At 35.8% G+C, this 20219-nt stretch overlaps 1 protein-coding gene across 1 annotated transcript in view; it reads left to right on the top strand.

The window, feature by feature from the left end:
• Nucleotides 1-20219, top strand: part of LOC124645866 (sodium bicarbonate cotransporter 3) — a 112027-nt gene that overhangs the window by 38754 nt on the left and 53054 nt on the right. The window contains exon 2 of the mRNA XM_047185821.1: nucleotides 11129-11155. The gene's annotated coding sequence lies outside the window, so the exon portion shown is untranslated. The remainder of the gene's footprint in view (nucleotides 1-11128; nucleotides 11156-20219) is intronic.

The raw sequence follows: 20219 nt of genomic DNA, 5'->3' as shown, positions 1-20219 counted from the left end.
GTCGCCTTAACAGTTTCTTAGACACGAATAGCTTTGTTTCACTGATAATTTTGATCTCTCTAGATAATTAATTTTCACACGATCCCTTGCTTTATTAGACGTTTATTTAGCTTCAAATGAACAGGATTATTGGATTGTAAACACGAATTCTATGACTGTGATTAAAGATGGATATTAGTTAATCTTTTACTTGGAAACTAGTGAACGATTTGGATAAACTTGGTCCACAAATATAATCCGTCTTACCCATAGATGTAATATACTAAACAAGATTGCGCACGCTCAAAATATATATTTACGAAAATGAACTCTATTCCAACGCAATAAGGTACTAAATTGGTTGCATAATACACAGAGGCAAATCCGAGCCGAGAGGGATGGTTAGAACGGAGGCCGTTTGTCTCTTTCTAACACCTTGCCAGCATAAAAAAATGTTGTGATCAACAGTTTTGACTTCCCAAAAAAACAATTGAATCACTTATATTTTTATCTTATTTTAACAATGTAAGTCAACAAATTAATAACAATCGGATTAATTTATTCGTATTTATTCTTAAAACATAAACAACATAATTTTTTATTTCGTTTTTTTTTTTAATTTTCTAGCGATAGCCCTGAACATTCTTGGCGCGTAATCCGCATTTAAAATTTTGTTTTTATTTTTTGTATTAAATCAATTTAAACTATTAAAATGGTGAAAAGTGTTGCGTTTATACTTGTAAAAGTGAATCCTATAGTGGTTGCAATATATCGTTCCACAGGTTAGCTAATAATAACATTTTCGTGAATCAAACAACTAGGGTGCCCACGAATTCTTGGAATGAGTCAAAATATGGGTGATGGATGTTATAGCTTCCCAAAAATGAAGAAAGGTGACATAAACGGCTCAGCACTCTATATGTGAAGCAAAAATACAAACAAAAACAGTCTTCACATCGAATCTTCCTGCTTTTATACTGCTAATTCCCGCTAATTATTAAAAGCCTATATTAGTATTTTAAGGTCACAAACTGCGTAAGTTAAAATTTCAATACCAATCTGTGTTTAATAATCTTAGCAAATTCGGATTTGTCTTATATAGCTTAATCTCTTAGTCACCCTATTAGAAAAGGACAGACAGCCTCCGTACTAACTGTTTCACTCGGCTCGTTTTTTGGGTAAAAGTGCGCAGTCCTGTTTACTTATATTATGTCTATGGTCTTACCACTAAAACTTTTAAACGTCAGTTTAAGACTTGTCTAAAAAAATGTCAAATTATGACGTTGAAATAAGGTCCATTTTGGAACCACACTTTTTTTAGACAAGTGTTTGACACATGGTTAAGTTTTTGTAGTAAGACCATGTTTCGTTTATCCATAATTATAGTTCGGCCATTCAGAGAATGCGTTCCTGACACGTCGCGATTGAACTGACGACGTAACTACATTCATTGATTATTGATATAATAATGTTGTTTTAATGCTCCTCAATTGTTAAAACGGTAAACAACCAGCAAAAATATTTTTATCGTAACTGCAACGCCATTGCAAAGTTACGTCGTCAGTTCAATCGCGACGTGTCAGGAACGCATTCTCTGAATGGCCGAACTATAGATGTTATTCTGCAATTCCACTCCCGGATAAAATTTAGCCTTTGTTACTCGTGCATAGTTTTGCTTTTCAACAGTGAAAGTAATTTTCAAATCAGTTCCGTAGTTTAGAATGTTTCCTCTTTATAATATAGATGGCATAGACCTACAGATTATGCAAGAAGTATTTCCCTCGGGACATATGTATATAAAACCGCTGGAGGGAGCTAGCTACTAGTTAATATTAATAGGATATTGACAAAATCACACACAATTAACAGACAAACAGAAACACATCGCGTGTCTTCATTGCGCAATAATCCCGAAGCAAACAAACAATTCGACAGCCATGAGGGATGAGCTCGGGCTTCCAATATGGCCGCCGGTTCATTTTCACTGCAGCTTAACTGTTTTTGTATCTTTTTCTTTGGTTGGTTTCGATCTTTTTGATACTAAAGTGAGATGGTTTGGTAAACTGGAATCTAGTACTTTTATGCTAGAAGTTTTGTGATTTCCCAACTAGCACACTAGTGGAAATAGCAGCCTATTTTGCAACTGTTAGCTGTACAGTAGTGCTTTAGGGGTTCCGAAAGTAACTTTAAGTTCTACTATTGCTTCCGTAGCTGCTCATAGCTGCAAATATCACTTAAGGCAGCAGAAACTGAACCAAATGTCACTCTAGGTTTTACAAGAGATCATTCTACAACCCATTTGCAGCCTACATCTTTAAAAGAGAGTTCAAACAATTATGTTAAAGGTTAAAGCTGCTAAAGAGTTTCTATTGCCGCTGATGTACGCGTTAGAACTGCATAAAGACTCTAATTGTAGACTTTTTAACGAAACTGTAGAAAAGATATATTTATCACTTTTCTGCCACTAAAGGTTCCATTGCAGAAGTGACTTGTTCTTTTGTGCAGACTTAAGTAGGAATTTGATCCTCTGTTCTACTCATAGCCGCATTAAGGCTCCACAATAGAAGCAGGAGATTAATAGACATTGCCTGCTCATTTGGATATATTCTGTTATTTTATTCACAAACACAAGCAAGGGTCTCGTAAATTTTGTTTTCTCAATTACTGATAACGAATCAGTTACAGAGGAAAAATAATGTTTGTTTTGAAGTAAAAAAAAACTTATAACAGAAAATATGTATTTATTCAAGAATATACATAAAATCTGTAGCTCCATATTTATTTACTCTCAAGTATAGTGAAACACTCCGTTTTTCCCATTTAGATGGACAGATGCAAAGTTCTTGTTATTTTGTTGTGCATTATAAGTTTGAATTATTTTGAACGGTACTCTGAAAACAAGGTAACACATAGTACTTAAGTGTTAAATAATTTACAATAATATATCATCGTATTATAGAGTTTCCAACGACTTCTACGGATCTCTAAACAAGTAGCCATTAATAGTGTGGTTTGATATCTGCAGTATCACAGTGCAGACTTGAACTGCAATAGTGGTACAGATATTACTTGGACCTTCAGAAGAGTGAAACTTAGCGCAATGACGCGCAGAGAGGAGTTTTTAAGGTTGAAGTTGCAACTTAAAGCTGCTTTCAATGGACGCCATGTTTACAAGATAATTATTTATTAGTAATCGAGAAATTTATAAGTTTTTATCGCATTTGTAGTAAAATGTATCTAAATATCGAACAAGCAACTTACTAAAAACGAATGTAGTCCAGTATGTAATTTCAATATCGTGTAGGTATGTGATACAAAAATATTTATATAATAATAATTTATATATTTTACGATATTCTGAGGTAATTATTGGGGCGCGTTAAAAATACTTCAACAATATCAACTATATTCACGATAAACTGATCTGCGTTTGTAGCTACTTACCATATAATACAAAATATAGCTCAAAAACACTTACCTTCACTTAATATTTATTTGTATTCAGTAATGTCTGACTCAGGAACAACAAATATATTTTATAAATGAGAGACAAGGTGAACGATCAGTGAAGTTTTCTTCATTCAGCTAAATTTATCATTCATTCAATCATCGCCGTAAGAGCTTTAGTATGGTGTTAATTATTAGTTGCCGCTCCTGTATCGCTTTAATGCCTCTACTATGAAGTTCTAATGGAACTATAGACTGCAAAAAGTTGTGCCTCTTTGGCTGCAAAGCTGCGGCATAAGGTCTGTAGAGCACGCTCTGGCGCTTAAGATTGGCACCTTTAGTAATAATCGGATTGGCTCTAAAGCTCTTAAGCAACAGTTTTGTGCTACTTGGGTTTCTACTGTCTTAACGATACGAAAATTGGTTCTAAATACTTTTTGTTCAACCCGGCGGCCGCGCCTCGAGGGAAATAGTTGCTGCACCTGGATAAAAAGTCTACATCCTTTCTCAACAGACTTTCGTACTTTATAATATGAGTAAGGATTGCTAATATTCATTCGTTAACCGCAACAGAGTCGGTGCATAAAATGTAATCCCTCTCTTACAGTTGTTACCTCAAAACGTACTTGTTCCAAATCTACTTCATTATTTTCAAAATACTCCAAGATATTCCAGTACTGAAATAGAACCTAAAAATATCTACAAAATATGTCTGCGTTTTCAAAGGCCCAGCTGCTATTCCAAACGGATTCTTTGCACGTATCGCATATAAATGGTCTGTAGAGATCGAATTTCGGTCTCGGCGGCGAATCTCAATGGACGCTAGAAATACATATTGATGCATAGATCACCAGTGTGTGTGTGTAGACACAGGTGCACTCTCGAACACAAACATGAATATCTACAGAGCGTAGACATGTGCTCATGACTAGATGAGTGTCCATCCTAACAGATACGTTATAAGATTCTTGTTAAAAAATTCGTTACTTTGCGTTATTTTTTCAAGCTAGGATAGCAAGCTATAGTGTCAGTAAGTTACCAAAAAAGTCCATGTATTCACCATAAATCAGCAGTTTCTCCTGCGGGGCCCATCTGTAAGGCAGATCTAATGAGCAGATTCTTATACTCGTATAAATAGGCTGTATAATAACATTCGTTTAAAGCAAACAAAATATTATTTTAAGGACGGGGTATCTACCGATTTTAACTATAAATCTTTACAAAATGCACTGAGTAAATTACTATAGTTGCAAACTGTGATATGTTATATTATTTCCTATAATAAATTTAAGCGCAATGTAAATGCCTCATATAAATTAAATTTTGCACAAAATTTACCAATTTGAATAGTACCTTGTCATTTACCTCTATCGATTCTTCTTCTTTTTTTTATTATTATTTTTGTTATGCATAGTTTGGTTTAGTTTAATTTAAGTTATTTTTAATTTGAACGTTGTGCGCACCTGTAATTAACATATTTACGCAGGACTTATTACAATTGTAAACTTATATATGTGAAAGTATTTGTAAATAAGTTGTTGGTGTGCCTAAATAAATAAATAAATAAATAAATATGTTTGAAAATACTTAGTACTAAGAGTAACACGACTATGAGAACTTAATAGCACATTAAGTCTGTTAATAGCTCATAAGAAGCTGTTGTAAACTCATTACATTCATTAATGGAAGGCGGTGGGCTATAAGCAATTTCGCTTTAGACTTATCTAGGAGTTCTATTATGTACTGTTTCTAATCTAATACGCTTAAGCTGAAGAGTTTTCATCCAAGAGTCTTGAAATATAGAAGACGGTGCCAGGTGCAGTAGCATATAACATTAAAACTTACTTCAAATTTCTAGGTGTATATAAAAAAATATATGTATCTAGATCACATTTTCCAAATGCGTTTTATTTAAAAGCCTCGTCAGTAGATGTACCTATCTGCTCTGCTGTTCCCAATACACTGTCTCGTTTCTCAGTTACATTACTTCTACAAAATAATTTCTGTGAAAAAAATCCAAACTACTTCCCTATTAGTTTGGTTTAGTAGACCAGCCAGTAACTTCAAAGCCTTAAGTTCTATTCCTCGTTTCATTCGAGTTCACAGGATTTTAGGCCAGTCGAATAAGTTCTTATACGTCAAATACATCCCAGTTTTTTCTAGACACACAGAAAAAGTTAATAAAATAAAAACAAAGGAATAATAAGAAAACAATTGAAAATTCCAGAATTCCAGAAATAGCGATGCCAAACTGAAATTCAAATCTGTAAAGGTTCGATCGAATAGGTATTTCATTTCTGAATTATTGCTAAATCGTGCCTATATTTCAGTTTATTTTCGTAAGGGTATAATTTATTTTAAGCATTACAGAAATAAAAAAAAGATAGCAACAAATTAGTGGGATTTTTGCTGCGTAGGTTTGTCATTGATTTATTTTATTTGAATTTTAAAATGAAAATATACCATTGGTACCTTCAAAAGTTTTTCATTGGATGTGTCAAAAACATTACCAATTTTGCTTTACAAAGTTTTATTTTCCTTTCCAATTGAAATTAATTCAAGTGACTGGGTCAGGATAACTTCGGGCCCATTGAATATGGCCCTGCTTTTTAAGTGATCACTTTTATAATTAAATCTTTAATAATGTTTAAACTCTATATCAATTTATAACTTACCTAATAACAACAGACTAATTAACCAACTTCAATAATACGACGATCAGAACATAATCGCTTGTGTCGAAATTAAACGCAAAATCGAATATGCAAATGTCTCCGTAATATGACATTCGACACAATCGCTGTGGACTCACAGCATGGAGAACAAAATGACTAGCGGAGGTCTCATAACGGAAAATCTCCTAAGAACGTTGCGTGACAAAATGCGGGTGTGCGGGGGACGAGGAACGTTACTGTCTCCGCACTTATACACCTTCTTTGGAACCGATCATTTTGTGCAATATAAAAAATTGGCAGATGTCTCAAAGAACCCGAAAGCCTCTCTCAAAACCGATCGTTTTGAACATGTCAACCGTATTAATTTGACCTAGAAGAAGGCGCCTGACCTACCTGCATTATGGCATCTCCGCTTATCTTTTCCTACTCCGTTGCTCACAGCCTCATTTACGGACAAAATAAGAGAATAAAGCCTTGCTTGTTAGTTCTTCCAATCGGTTTTCGATAATACCAATACGTTTTTGTTCCACACGATCCGTTGACGACGCTGAAAGGAGATTCTGGTGAGTTGATTGGACGAATAGGTTTACACACACATACATATATTAATGAATTGAAAAGATAAGATTTCGCATCTGTGTGTGTGGTATTTTCAAAATAAGAATACACAGAACCTTTCAATGACCACAACGTACATCATCATATGTACCTATTGCTTTAGTCTTTTTTCAGGTATGTTGGGGTTGGCTTCCAGTCTCACTGGATGCGACTGAGAAACACTTTTTTTACATTTCTGGTACTTAAGTATATCAGTGAAGAAAAAGATCGATTTTTTTGTTTAATATTTGGTGTTCTCGATTGATGTTAAATCGTGAATGTAAATGAGTATTCGATATTAAATCGATTCAGTGTTCTATATTAACTTGAATGTCACTGTCAACGTCTGATAAAGCCTTAATTTGAATATGTCTTTGTCCTGTTAAACTCATTATATAACGTGAGTCAATTTCATTAAATCGGATAGCCATACTGCATTGATTGAACTACAAATCATATTACATCTTGGTAAACCGAACAAAATTCAGAATTAATATTGATGGACGACAAAATTGCAAAACTTCATAGCAATTACAACTTTATGACCTTATTATAAAGTTTAATTTGTTTTATCATTAGAAGCTGGAAGTAGCCGCAAAATCGTAATTGAAGGATATAAGTTGTAAGCCGATAGTCGGTGAGGAAATCTAAAAGTAATTTCCTAGCAACATTTCTGTAACATGTCAAAGTGCCTAATAGCTTATTTATTAGGCTTGAGTATAAAGTTGCTTCTTCACACACGCGGGTAGTCAGGGGGATAGTGAAGCTTCCCTATAAAAGAATCCTCACTATGAAAATGATGAAAATACTTATACCTACATACATAAAATCAGTGTTCGTTGATCCTAACTTACACATTATCTGCCTATTGCAAACTGCTCTGTTCGTTGTTAATAATACAACCTGTCTATACTTCTACATAATATGTATGTGGGAACGTCAGAAGGAGCCTCGCGGCGGTTCTGGCTGTCACCTTCCATCGTTTGCGTTGCAACTACCGGAATTCAAAAATAAAGGCACGCATGTATAGTCCAATGTTCCATTATTTGGTTTCCTCGCCATTTTATTCACAATCGCACACAATCAGTAAGATGGAATGAGATTTCGAGCCAATAGGTTAGTATGTGCGCACTTCAGTTGGCACCTGTCACCAGAATGACCGCTGCCATTACTCGTCGTGACACTTACTACTCTATTCGGGGTTACCCGCTCATAATTTTAATGTTATAAACGCGCCGACACGGCCGTCCTGCATTATCACACGTCCTCGTGTGTACCGGTTTCATCTTACAGTCTACTCCGTTCGGCCTCCCTGACCCCTCAAATGACTCCCTTTGTCCATGTTGTACATCTTACAGTGTTTATAAATTGGAAGTCCAAACGCAACAAAATGTTTCCCTAAAGTCACACATTTCCGAAAGTCAATGCCACACGGGCCAATCGCTGCCACATAGGTTAGTCATTGCCACAGAGGCTAATCATTGCCACACAGGATACTTATTGCCACGCAGGCTAGTCGTTGCCACACAGGCCAGTTATTGCCACACAGGCTAGTCGTTGCCACACAGGCTAGTCATGCCACACAGGCTAGTCATGCCACACAGGCTAGTCGTTGCCACACAGGCTAGTCGTTGCCACACAGGCTAGTCGTTGCCACACAGGCCAGTTATTGCCACACAGGCTAGTCGTTGCCACACAGGCTAGTCATGCCACACAGGCTAGTCATGCCACACAGGCTAGTCGTTGCCACACAGGCTAGTCGTTGCCACACAGGCTAGTCGTTGCCACACAGGCTAGTCATGCCACACAGGCTAGTAGCTGTCACACAGGGTTCCCTTAGCCAAGCTATCAGACACATGTTACCAACTGTACCACGATGTATACGGGTCTCTTCCTGGTCACCCTATATAGGTTAGTATGTGCGCACTTCAGTTGGCACCTGTCACCAGAATGACCGCTGCCATTACTCGTCGTGACACTTACTACTCTATTCGGGGTTACCCGCTCATAATTTTAATGTTATAAACGCGCCGACATGTATATTAGTTCATTGACACTGCAGTAATACAGATATCGATTCTTCCTTTCATTGATACCACATTTTTGATACAAAATTTTGCTAGTAACGCTGAAATGAATTTGCTATTGTCATCTTCCAGTCCTTAATTATTAAATTAAAAACGTGAAAGTAGCTCCGTTTCGATTTAACGTCTAAACAACGAAACCGATTCAAATAAATAAAAGAGATGATAGTAAATATGTCTGAGAAGAAGTACGGTAGACTTCACATCAGTGGTAACTGTCATGCACCTTAACTCAATAGTAATAAGCACGATTTTCCTATAAAACTGTTGCCACTGACCTGAAGTTGACTGTACATATACCAATTTGTATCCTGGTGCGAGAAGTAATTCTCTCGAATTTGAATGCGAGTGGATCTATAGGTATATACTGAAAAATTACTCTCGAATCTAACATAAACGCATTTATAGAACGATTCCAGTGTACAAATTGTCCAGTTGTCCAGTTAGTCCAGTTAAAACTAAGAGCCTGTCAGTTCTAGTTGTGTTATCTCCGAAACCTTTACTCAATTGCTGTTGGCAGCTTTCCAATTTATATTTTCCACAACTGCATGTAACCCAAACATGCAGTTTTAGTTTATACGGGCAACCAGAACGCTGTAGAGTTGTGTTCGAAAAATACCGTTGCTACAGTTTTCTTGCTTTACAAAAGTAAAATGTGTCATTCAATATTTGGATCGATTCAGGAAGGGGATACAGTATAGATTCATTGTAATATAAAATGTATAAAAGATGTAAAAGTTATTAATTTAATACATACTACCTATGTCAGCTTTATCAACTATATCTGGGAAACTCTAGCAACACAGAATGTGGAAAATGAGTATATAAGAGTAATCAAAAGCATATACAAGAAGAGCAAAAGTAGAGTTAAACTAGAAACAGCCGGCTCTTGGTTTCCTATAAAGAGAGGCGTGAGACAGGGTGACCCACTGTCCCCTACACTATTTATAGCCACATTAGAGTCGATAATAAGCAAGCTTAACTGGAACAAATGTGGTATAAAAGTAGAATCAAAGTATTTAAGCCATCTACGTTTTGCCGACGACTTGGTGCTGATATCAGAGACAGGAAAAGAACTACAACACATGGTAAAGTCACTAAACAAAGCGAGCAAGCTCGCTGGGCTAGAAATGAACCTCTCTAAAACTATGGTAATGACCAATAACACCAAGGTACCAATTTACGTCGACAACATTCCTCTCCCATATACGGAAAAATACATCTACCTAGGCAAACAAATAAGCTTCGACAGGCTAAACAACTACCAGGAAATTGAGCGCAGAGCCCAGCTGACATGGAATAAGTACTGGAGCTTCAAAGAAATATTTAAGAGCAACATGCCAATTAAATTGAAGACAAAAGTCATGAACTCCTGCCTTATACCATGCCTAACCTATGCTTGTCAGACATGGAAGTTCAACAAAAACGTCAGAGAAAAAATTATAACGTGCCAACGAGGAATGGAGCGGAGTATGCTTAACATTAAGAGAATAAATAAAATTAGACATACAAAAATACGTAACATCACAAAAGCAACAGACGGTTTAGCACAAGCTCTGGCGTTAAAATGGAAGTGGGCCGGACACATAGCACGCCTGCAAGATCACAGGTGGACAAGAAAAGTATCAGAATGGAGGGGGCCAGTGGGCAAAAGAAAGAAAGGGAGACCTTACAACAGATGGGAGGACGAAATAAAACGCATAGCGGGTCCAAACTGGATGCAAATAGCGCAATCCAGAGAAAACTGGCTATTTTTGGAGGAGGCCTTTACCTGCAGAGGGGTTCCTACAGATTAATAAAACATAATATTACGTATTAAAAGCGTGCATATAAAACCTGGAACTATTAACTTATTTAAATTTTTATTTTATTTGTGTTATTAAAACCTTTTGATACTACAGTATACAACTAATTTTGTAAGTGTGTATTTTCTGAAGGAAATAAAAGGCTTTTTTATTTTTATTTTATTTTTTATTTTTATTTTATTTATTTACCTATGTCAGCTTTAGTTAACCTACTCTCGTGTATAATGTTAGGTGTAACTTATTTAAGTCTCGATGCAAAATAAATAACTCTGCACCCTGGGCCAAAAACTTTTAAAGAATAACCGTCAGGCTGTCTCGCAATACCTTTGCATATTCTTAAAAAAATGTGAAGCAGTATAACCAAGTTAAGAGGGAACTTGCAAATCAAGATGTCATAAACCCACTGGTCTAGACCCCACTTCTAAGAACAAAGTTAATCTGTTTATCTTTATATTTCCTTGAATCTTTCCGTTCCTTGTTTCTGTAACAAATCCAATTAAAATATAATGAAGCGTAGTAAAATTATTTTTCCTTTTTTCAGGTGAACCGGGCCGCCTTCGAGCAAAAGGTACGCTTTGGTATACTAGATTTTTTTACATAATTTTATTATGTATTCTAGTATGATATAAGTATACATTTTTTTTTTCAATATTTGATATATCATGTGACCATAAAGTGAAGGTTCAAATATTTCACACACAAAAAAATACAATCGCCCTATGATACCCGAACTCAGCTCCAACAAAAGTAAAAAAAAAAAAAAAAAAAAAACAAATTAAAATCGACGTACCTAAAATTTCCCTCGGCACCCAATTTATTCATGACCCATCAGCCCATACTTTTACAAAAACCCGAAACATACAGAAGGAAAACCGAGGTATACCGAACACCCCTGTTCGGTTCGGTTTTTTAATTTTTTATGCCCCTCGTCACAGTTTAGATATGTTCTCTTATAAGCAGTTGAGAAGCTAGTAATAATGTCACTCATACACGAATGTGCATCGACGAGCTTTTACTGGCGCTATCGGTACTATCAGTATCGAGCACATGCGTGTGTGAGTCACATTGTTACGTACACTAGTAAGCTTCACAACTGTTGACATGAAAATATAACTAAGCTGTGCCCTCGTTGCAATTTTAACGTAGTACGGAGTTGACTTTCGACAACGCTCCCCTACTTTCTTTGAGCAACGCAACAGTTTTTACTGAAAGCACTTAGCGTTTTCAGAATCTAATTAAAAACAAAAAATGTTTCTACCATGTCAGGTTTCTGTACAGATTTTTTCAGCTCCATTTCGGGCTTGAAATTATAAGTTAATTTGTTAACGCCGAAGTTTGTTGAATCTTTTTTAAAGATACATAGTGGTTTTTTGGCAGTCACAGAAAACGAGTAAAATATTACACAAGATACAGAAAATCGTACCATACCATGTTTAAATACATCGGCAGAGGGTACGTGAACTCACGAAATAACATCACAAAAACCTTGGACAGACAAACAGACATGGGGACTATTTCTTGTCAAAAAGACGAAACCCTAAAAAATATTTATTGATGACCAAATAATTATTATCCTAAAAAAGAAGTAAAAGAAGTACATTTTTTAACACTTCCATTTATCCATCTCACCTACACATTTACCTATTTCACCTTCAGTATAGTATAACCCCAGTTAGAATGTACGTGTAGGGTCGATCTAGACATTAACAAGGCCCCTGGTGAGTTACCGGTAACGGGAATGAACGAGCTGTCCTGATGATGAACACGCTCCCTCGTGGGTGGAGCCAGATATAGGATTATCGTTTATTTCTCACTGATTTATGCTTTTCACTAGTTTTCATTCGAGGTTTAACTTGTGTTTTGAAAGTTTTGGTAACTTTACCAATGCATACTAAGTGATAATATGTATAAAGCTGTCTGTTTGAACGAGCCTATTTCAGGTACCTATATACTACTTGTCCAATTAGAAAAAAAAATGGACGTCAGATAAAAAAAAAATGTATCCAAGTCAAGACGAGATTCTCACGGGATGTAGGTAAAACACACAAGAATAAAAACATTATTTCTTGTTTTAAATCTATATTATTCAGAATCAATTTTGTCATTTTGTATTTCCATTCTTATAATAAGCACATAGTACCCGTCATAGAAACAAGATTTACTTGTGGTTCTGGAAATCAGTTTGTCATGTTTCCACAGCAAAAACTCGGAACTGATTGAGATTAAAGTTTTTGCTGTAAATGAGGTAATCTGAAGACCGTTAAAGCTAAGTAGTTGCTTTACACTGGTGCGAGAAGCTGATAGTTACTAAATAAGTTTAAGGTACATAGTTTGACGACCTCGATGGCGCAATGGTCACCATGCTGAACTGCCGAACCTGAGGTCCCAGGTTCGATACCCGGTTCGGTCGACATTTGTATGATGAACATGCTTGTTGGCCGTGGTCTGGATGTCATAATATGTACTTATAAATATGTATATATGTAGTTTATCAGTTGTGTTAGCATAACACAAGTTAATTAATAACTTACCATGGAGCTAACCGACCGTGTGATTATAGTTCACAAATAACTCAGAATTGTTCTTACAAACATTTATTTCTTTTTTTTATTTAAGGTAACAGCATATCAAAAAATAACATGAATGAGTCTCTTTGCAAGTGCAACATTATTTCTAATATGCCTACTAAAATAACATAATACCAAGCACGTGTTTCTAACACGCGCAGTGTAGGTAGAGTTCCGTCGATGTCGGATAACTCGTTAGCTTAAGTAAAGGCTATGACTGTGATAGATTTCCTCCAGACTCCGGTACATAACACGCCGAGTCGTGATTTATCATCTAACTGGCGGATTTGATGCAAACCTATAGATTTGGTTATATGTTGATGAAGAGAAATAAAGCGGCAATGGTCCAATGGCAATGGAGGAGAAAGTGGCAATAGCCCAATAACTAATGACCGTTTTCACCAACAATCTCTTAACGCTTCCCTAACTAAGTGTCACTTAAATATAAGGGCTCCCCCAATACTTAAAGGTTATAAGAACACTTAAACTTTGCTAAAAACTAAATTCGTATTAAGTGTTCCCTAAATGCTCTTAAGGGATCCCTAAGATATTTGTTGGTGAAAATGGGCAGACGTCAGAATGGCGATCGTAAATGCGTGGGTTTGGTGCTCACCCATTGCACTGTTGAAATGAACTCGCCCTGGATATACTAGCGTCAGTGAGTTCTCCGGCATCTCGTGGTAACTACTCCGTGCACCTGGGTAAAAGTAACCTAAAGCCCTTGTTAGCTTAAGAGGACGAATTGGAATTTTTGGCGCCAAGGATCTCAATTTTTCTCAGTAAATACAAAACGGATCAAAATACAACTTTAGTTACCTGAAAGTTCATGATATAAACCTTATTTTGTTAGACGTCAAAACATGATTAGGTAACTTTTATAACAGAGAAAAATATATCAAACATACCTCTTTTTAAAAAGGGATTCACATATTATGGGCAAACGGGACCGATTTAAGCCTCTTAACTTTTTTAGTAGTTGAGTATATACATACTCTTTAAAATTGTAGACGGAATTTTTATTAAATTATCTTTTCTAAGTAATAAAATTACAAAACCATTTTGTCGCTTACGACTTTTAGTTATAAGCTAGCGCGCGTATTGTTATCCTCGCCCCGCTCAGACGCTCCGACCCCTTTTAGCGCCTTAGATGCGCGTGCCGGTTATGGAATTATTGTTGACCAATTCGTCGCCTTAAGTAAAGGCTATGACTGTGATAGATTTGCTGTAGACTCCGGTACATAAAACGCCGAGTCGTGATTTATCTTGGAACTACCGGATTTGATGCAAACCTAGCATGATTCACAATCAATATCCATATAGAGGAATAGAGTGACAATGGGTTCTATTTCTCTAGTAGCATAATGATCATGAGTTCTTGAGTTTGATGTTCGCCTACTGCACTGTTAACGTAAAAAGAGCACAAAATATTGTTTGTTATTATATCGTTATGTACTAATTGGCTTTTCAAATAGGACTGCAATGGGTGGACTATTGGTTAACTGATTATAAAGGAACTCCTATTATTATGCTCCATGACTAATCACAACGTATTCTTAACCACTGATTATATTTATGTATGTACGTTTAGGTACATCATATATGCGCCAAACTCGTGTAGGTGCTTAAGCCAACTAACATTATATTTACTTAGGAATAAAATATTCTGTATTTCAGGGCAATGTTTTACTTCACTCTATCTTGTTGATTCAATTTCTGATAGAAACAAGATAAAAAATATACTTTTATGTATCCAAATACGAGAGACGAGAAATATTACTTTGAAAATATAGAATAATAAAACAGGTATTACCGCTGTATAGTTTATTTACATGTACGATACTATATACTTGTTGAATGTATCTATAAGTAGTCATAAAATAGATACTATAAATGGTTAACTTAACGAGTAAATAAAGATTCAATTTCAATCCATTTTATATTGATTTTTCTTTCAATATCATTGTAAGCTCATACTCTTTTATTATCACGGTAAATTGATTTCAAAAACTCTGGATCTTATGTCAACTTTACAAAATCGTTAACCAGCTTTCTAGCCTTTAATAATGCCCCTTGACATCTCTACCAATCAAGAATATATTTTAAAAATAAAAATTGTAGAATAACTTTGTAAAGCTTGTTAACTTTATCACTTGAAGTTAGAAGGGCAACCAGATGTCGTTTTCTCGTCTCTGAGCACTTTTATTTGAGAAGGAAAATAAAATAAAAATCCATTTTAGAAAAAAGCGAGCAAGGAAAATTGTTCTTGGCTATTTTCTAACTCAATTAGAATCAAGTTGAGGGCTTTTGGCTTGTTACAACATGGTAGGAATAGTTTAGAAAAGACAAATGCTTAGTAAAATTACGTATGCTATATATATAAACTCAAAATATAATTTATTTAGGACAACACACTTTTGCCTTTTACTTTTATAATCACGATAATTTTGTCTCTATAAAATCGAGTCGAGAGTAGAACTTTTCTACTTTTATTCTGAAGTGTACTGAGAGCACAAATTTGTCATTTTTACACGACTGGGCCAGAAGGGTAAAGCTTTTTACACATTTCATCTATCATTGACTTTCTTCGGATCATAACAAACACTAGATAAGCCAAAAGCTACAGACTACAACAAAACAATTTTACAAATGGCGTGCTAGATGTTCAGATGTTTAGCTCTAAGCTTCACTCAATAGCCAGCGAGAACAATTGAGCGTTGCAACCGGACGCCTTCCTTCACTGGATCTACGTAAATCTAAGCTTTTATTGAAATAGCAATACCGTTTGTTTAATATTTATTAAGTGAAATCCTGACTTAAATAAGTAATGATTTAAACACAATGCAATTAAATACGAAATCTTATCTTCCTTAAAACCCATTATCAAAAATAGCTAACCTAAAGAGGCAAAGAATTTTTATTCTACGCGGCTGCAAATACGCCTAAGCAGTTAACATTTTTAGCTAGTCTATTTAACTCAAGTTAACTAAGAAGTCGAATTTTCCTAAGAAAAGTTAAACTAAGCTCGCTCTGAACTAAGTAGGTAAAAGAAAAAACACGAAGTATCATTATCTCGACAAGGTTTTTAATCACTTTAAAACAGACTCTTTTTAAAAGTAAAACATCCTCATTATTTACATTAATGGATAAGGGAAGCGCTCGAAATAAAGCAATATCGATATTTTCTTATTTATTTACACTATAAATACTTACATACATCAAACAATAAATTGAAACGTCGGTATTTAAATATTCAGTTCCGTGTTTCTCATTTAACAATTAAATCGATTGTTTAAACCTTTCGATTAATCGAGTTGCATTCCTTCCTGGCAGAGAATATATGTAAAATTCAAAATTTTAAGACTCATGAATTATTTTATTCAATAGTTTTACAAAATGATCTTATTATAGGGAAACTAAGTGTATTTTAAGTGAATTCAATTCATGGACAACAAAATGACTAGCGGAGATGTAATAATGCAAAATCTCTTAAGAAAGTAGCGTTGCCAAGGTGATGAAGGTTACTTAGCTTTGCCCTTACACGCCTACTACGGAACCAGTCCAATATCTGACAGATTAGTTTTCACTTGACTAGGAACCCAAACGCCTCATTAGTGCTATTAACTTGATCACCGTTCCTTGACCTACAAGAAGGGGTTTGACCTACCTTCCTTATGGCGTCTCCGCTATCTTTATTTGCTCCGTGATTAAATTCATGACGAAGCATTCAAGAATCGATTTATCGATAATTACAATACAGTGCTGTTTGCACGTCACTACGTTACATAATAGGGCCTCATTAAGGTAATGCACTACACTACCTATTTACGTAAAGGTAGATTTTTTTTTATGGGAAATCATCTAATGGTGAGGGAGTGTCAGACTCTTACTAACTAAAACCCGCCATATTCCTTCTTAAGTCCATGTACCAGGGCCGCAGTAACTCTTTCGAACTACCCCGCAGAACCAATAGACTTTGTCCCTAGTGGGCTCCACTAGGGTTTGCTGACACTTTTTGAGCAGCGCGTGGAACAACTCGGGCCGCCGACACGGGCCTGTTGTCTCCTAGAAGACGATGAACTTCTATGGCCCACATACCCGGTAATTACAATACATACTCGTACAGCGATGGTGGAACATCACTACGTTCTATAATAAGGCCTCATTAAGGTAATGCACTACACTACCTATGTACGTAAGGTAGAATGGGAGCCAATATGGAACTCGCGTCGAAGCGAGGCAGACATAATAGGGACGGTCGCACCATACAATCTATTGTCGATCGATACTTACATTTGTGATTCCATAACTAGTCTATGCAGGTAAAAGTTAAATTACTGCCTACTTTTGAAGTAAAGGTGTTGTATTTCGTCAGATAGGACAAACTGCTGTATAATTTTTGTTGCCTTTTACAAATTAAATTCCTATGAATTTATTATCTTTCACAGATTACAAATAATTTTTATGTAGTATAATTAAGGCGCACTAGCATTTATATAGCATATATATATATATACCAATACATAGCAAATAAAAAAAAATAAAAAGTATTTTACAGCTTTAAGAACGCTGTAATATTACATTACAATTAGTAGAAAAACTATAGAATAAATGCTAACTTAACGTGTACCTTAGAAACCGATCTAAATAGTAGTAATAGTAATTACCTACACAGGGTCTATACTTAGACATCAAGAATGTATCCCCAATTAATATGCAATGATTACAAATCCAGTCAAGCGCATGCCCATTAGCTAATTTGTATCTAGAAAAGGTAATTCGCATAAAATTATCGTTTTTGTATCACATGACTGAGCAGTAAAGGTTGGCTGAGATAACGAGATCTGCAGGCTATGTTTATCTAAGAACGATTTTACATAAATGATTGAATGAATTTAGTGTTGACTGATTTTATTTTCCTCAAGTTAAATTCAGGGACTGCTGATTATTTACAGCCTTCAAAAAAAAGAAGGTTCTTTGGTGTTCACGTTAGGCTGAACCCTATTTGATGCAGTTGAAGAAAGTTTTAGTTGGGTACGTTATTCAAATCGTTTGTTTGTGTAGAAAGGCATTATTACTATCGATACTTTTCGTTACTCGACAATACACATCAATAGTGGATTTTTTAACCAATGTTCCCAAATAACAGGCATTGATCATAACTTTAATGTAAGAAGAAGGTATATAGGTAATTATAGAAAAAGTCATTTTGATATATAATAATAATAATGGCGTCCACGGCTGATTTCGGCAACGGCGGCTGTTCTCATTTAAGGAGATCAGCCAGCTGCGCAGAACATATTATAGTGCACGAGCATTTGCGCAGACACAGGTGCACTCCCTATTCCTTCACTCTCATAACCCGATGGGACGGCAATCCGACACGACCGGAGAGAGATCAGGCGCAGAACCTACATTTACGTGCTCTCCGATGCACGGGTGAATCAATAACCAACTTCCAGACTACGGGCTGCTTTGTGAAAGTACAAGAAAACCCACAAAGCGATTTCGGCCCGACCCGGGAATCGAACCTCGAGACCTCGAGCACAGCTGCCGCGCTTGCGACCACTAGACCAACGAGGCAGTAATTTTGATATAACCTTAGTGTTTAGCATGTTTTAGCATGTTTGGTCTGCCTACACACGATAGATAACTGCCTACCTTTACGAGGTGTAATTTGATGCGTATATTTCAAACATTATTACGCTATTACCGACTAAAAGCCTCTCTAACAGTCTATTACGGTAATTGCCTCCAGAAAATATTAATAGTTAGGCCCTTGATTAATTTTAGCGTTGTTATTAATTTGAATACTTTGCGTGATAACTTTCTGGGTTCCCATTTTCATTAATTTATTGTAAAATCATAGTAAATAGGTAACGTTAAGCATTCTAAAAATATGATGGTATATGTGATATCTATATAATTAAATTACCACATTGTAATCTCATTTTATTTTTGTATTTACCTATTATCTGCACTGTCCTCGATGTAAAGATACGCACGAATGAACGCTGTGTTTCACACAAATGAATATTATACCACAGAAGTGCATAAAACATGGACGTGAACATTTTCTTTGTGTAACATTATTTAACACCATTCTATGTTAAGCACGTGTTTTGCACTTTTTCTAGAAAAAGCCTTCATTACGTATCTCGTTAATATTCGAAAAAAATAATATATCATTCATTTCGAACTGAAAAAAGAAAATTATCGATATAATAGTTTACCCGATTTGCATGACATTTTCAAGCAAAAATCCTCTTAATTCGATTTCAGTTAAATGCGTACCGAAACAAACAATGTATGAATCAATCAATTTGAACAAGTTCGACATGAATGGTTACCGCAACTGGAAACAAAATGGCCAATTTCAAAGAATTGGTAGTTTCTGTGAGTTTAGGTTGTGTCATTTTTAACCCCCGACGCAAAAACGACGGGGTGTTATAAGTTTGACGTGTCTGTGTGTGTGTGTGTGTGTGTGTGTGTGTGTGTGTATGTGGCATCGTAGCTCCCAAACGGATGATCCGATTGTAATGCGGTTTTTTTTGTTTAAAAGGTATGTCAGTCGGGAGTGTTCTTAGCTATGTTTGGTGGAAATCGGTTCAGGTCTTCAAGGTCATCAGCTCGTTTGCTAGATGTGATAGGAATGTTACACGCTCAGTTTACTTGCAAGTAAAGGTGGGATCTGAAATTTGAAACACTAATGTCTTTTGGAACCACTGAGCTGGTCTGCTGTTAGGGCACGAAGGTAGGAGACGTAACCCTGAACTGCCTTTTAGTAAACCCATCGAGTTTGGGCTCGTTGAATTTGTCTTGACGAGTTCTCTTCATGTTTCTGATTGACGAGAACCTGATGCTGGAAATGGGATGTGGCGGATGAAACCCTGAAATGCCGGAATGAAACGGATAAACCGATTTATATTTTTGCTGAAAATCTAGAATGTCCAAAGGTTAATCTTTATTGTTTCTCAATCTGTGCAATTCTCCCAGAGCCAATTTGTCATGAGGATTGTTAAGCAGGTTCCTTTGGCCGAGATCGCATATAGCGACCCATCTTAAGAT

This window comes from Helicoverpa zea, chromosome 3 (assembly GCF_022581195.2).
Source record: "Helicoverpa zea isolate HzStark_Cry1AcR chromosome 3, ilHelZeax1.1, whole genome shotgun sequence".
NCBI classification, from domain to species: domain Eukaryota; kingdom Metazoa; phylum Arthropoda; class Insecta; order Lepidoptera; family Noctuidae; genus Helicoverpa; species Helicoverpa zea.
Note: the sequence above shows the minus strand (reverse complement) of the source record. Positions and strands in the feature narration are given on the sequence as shown.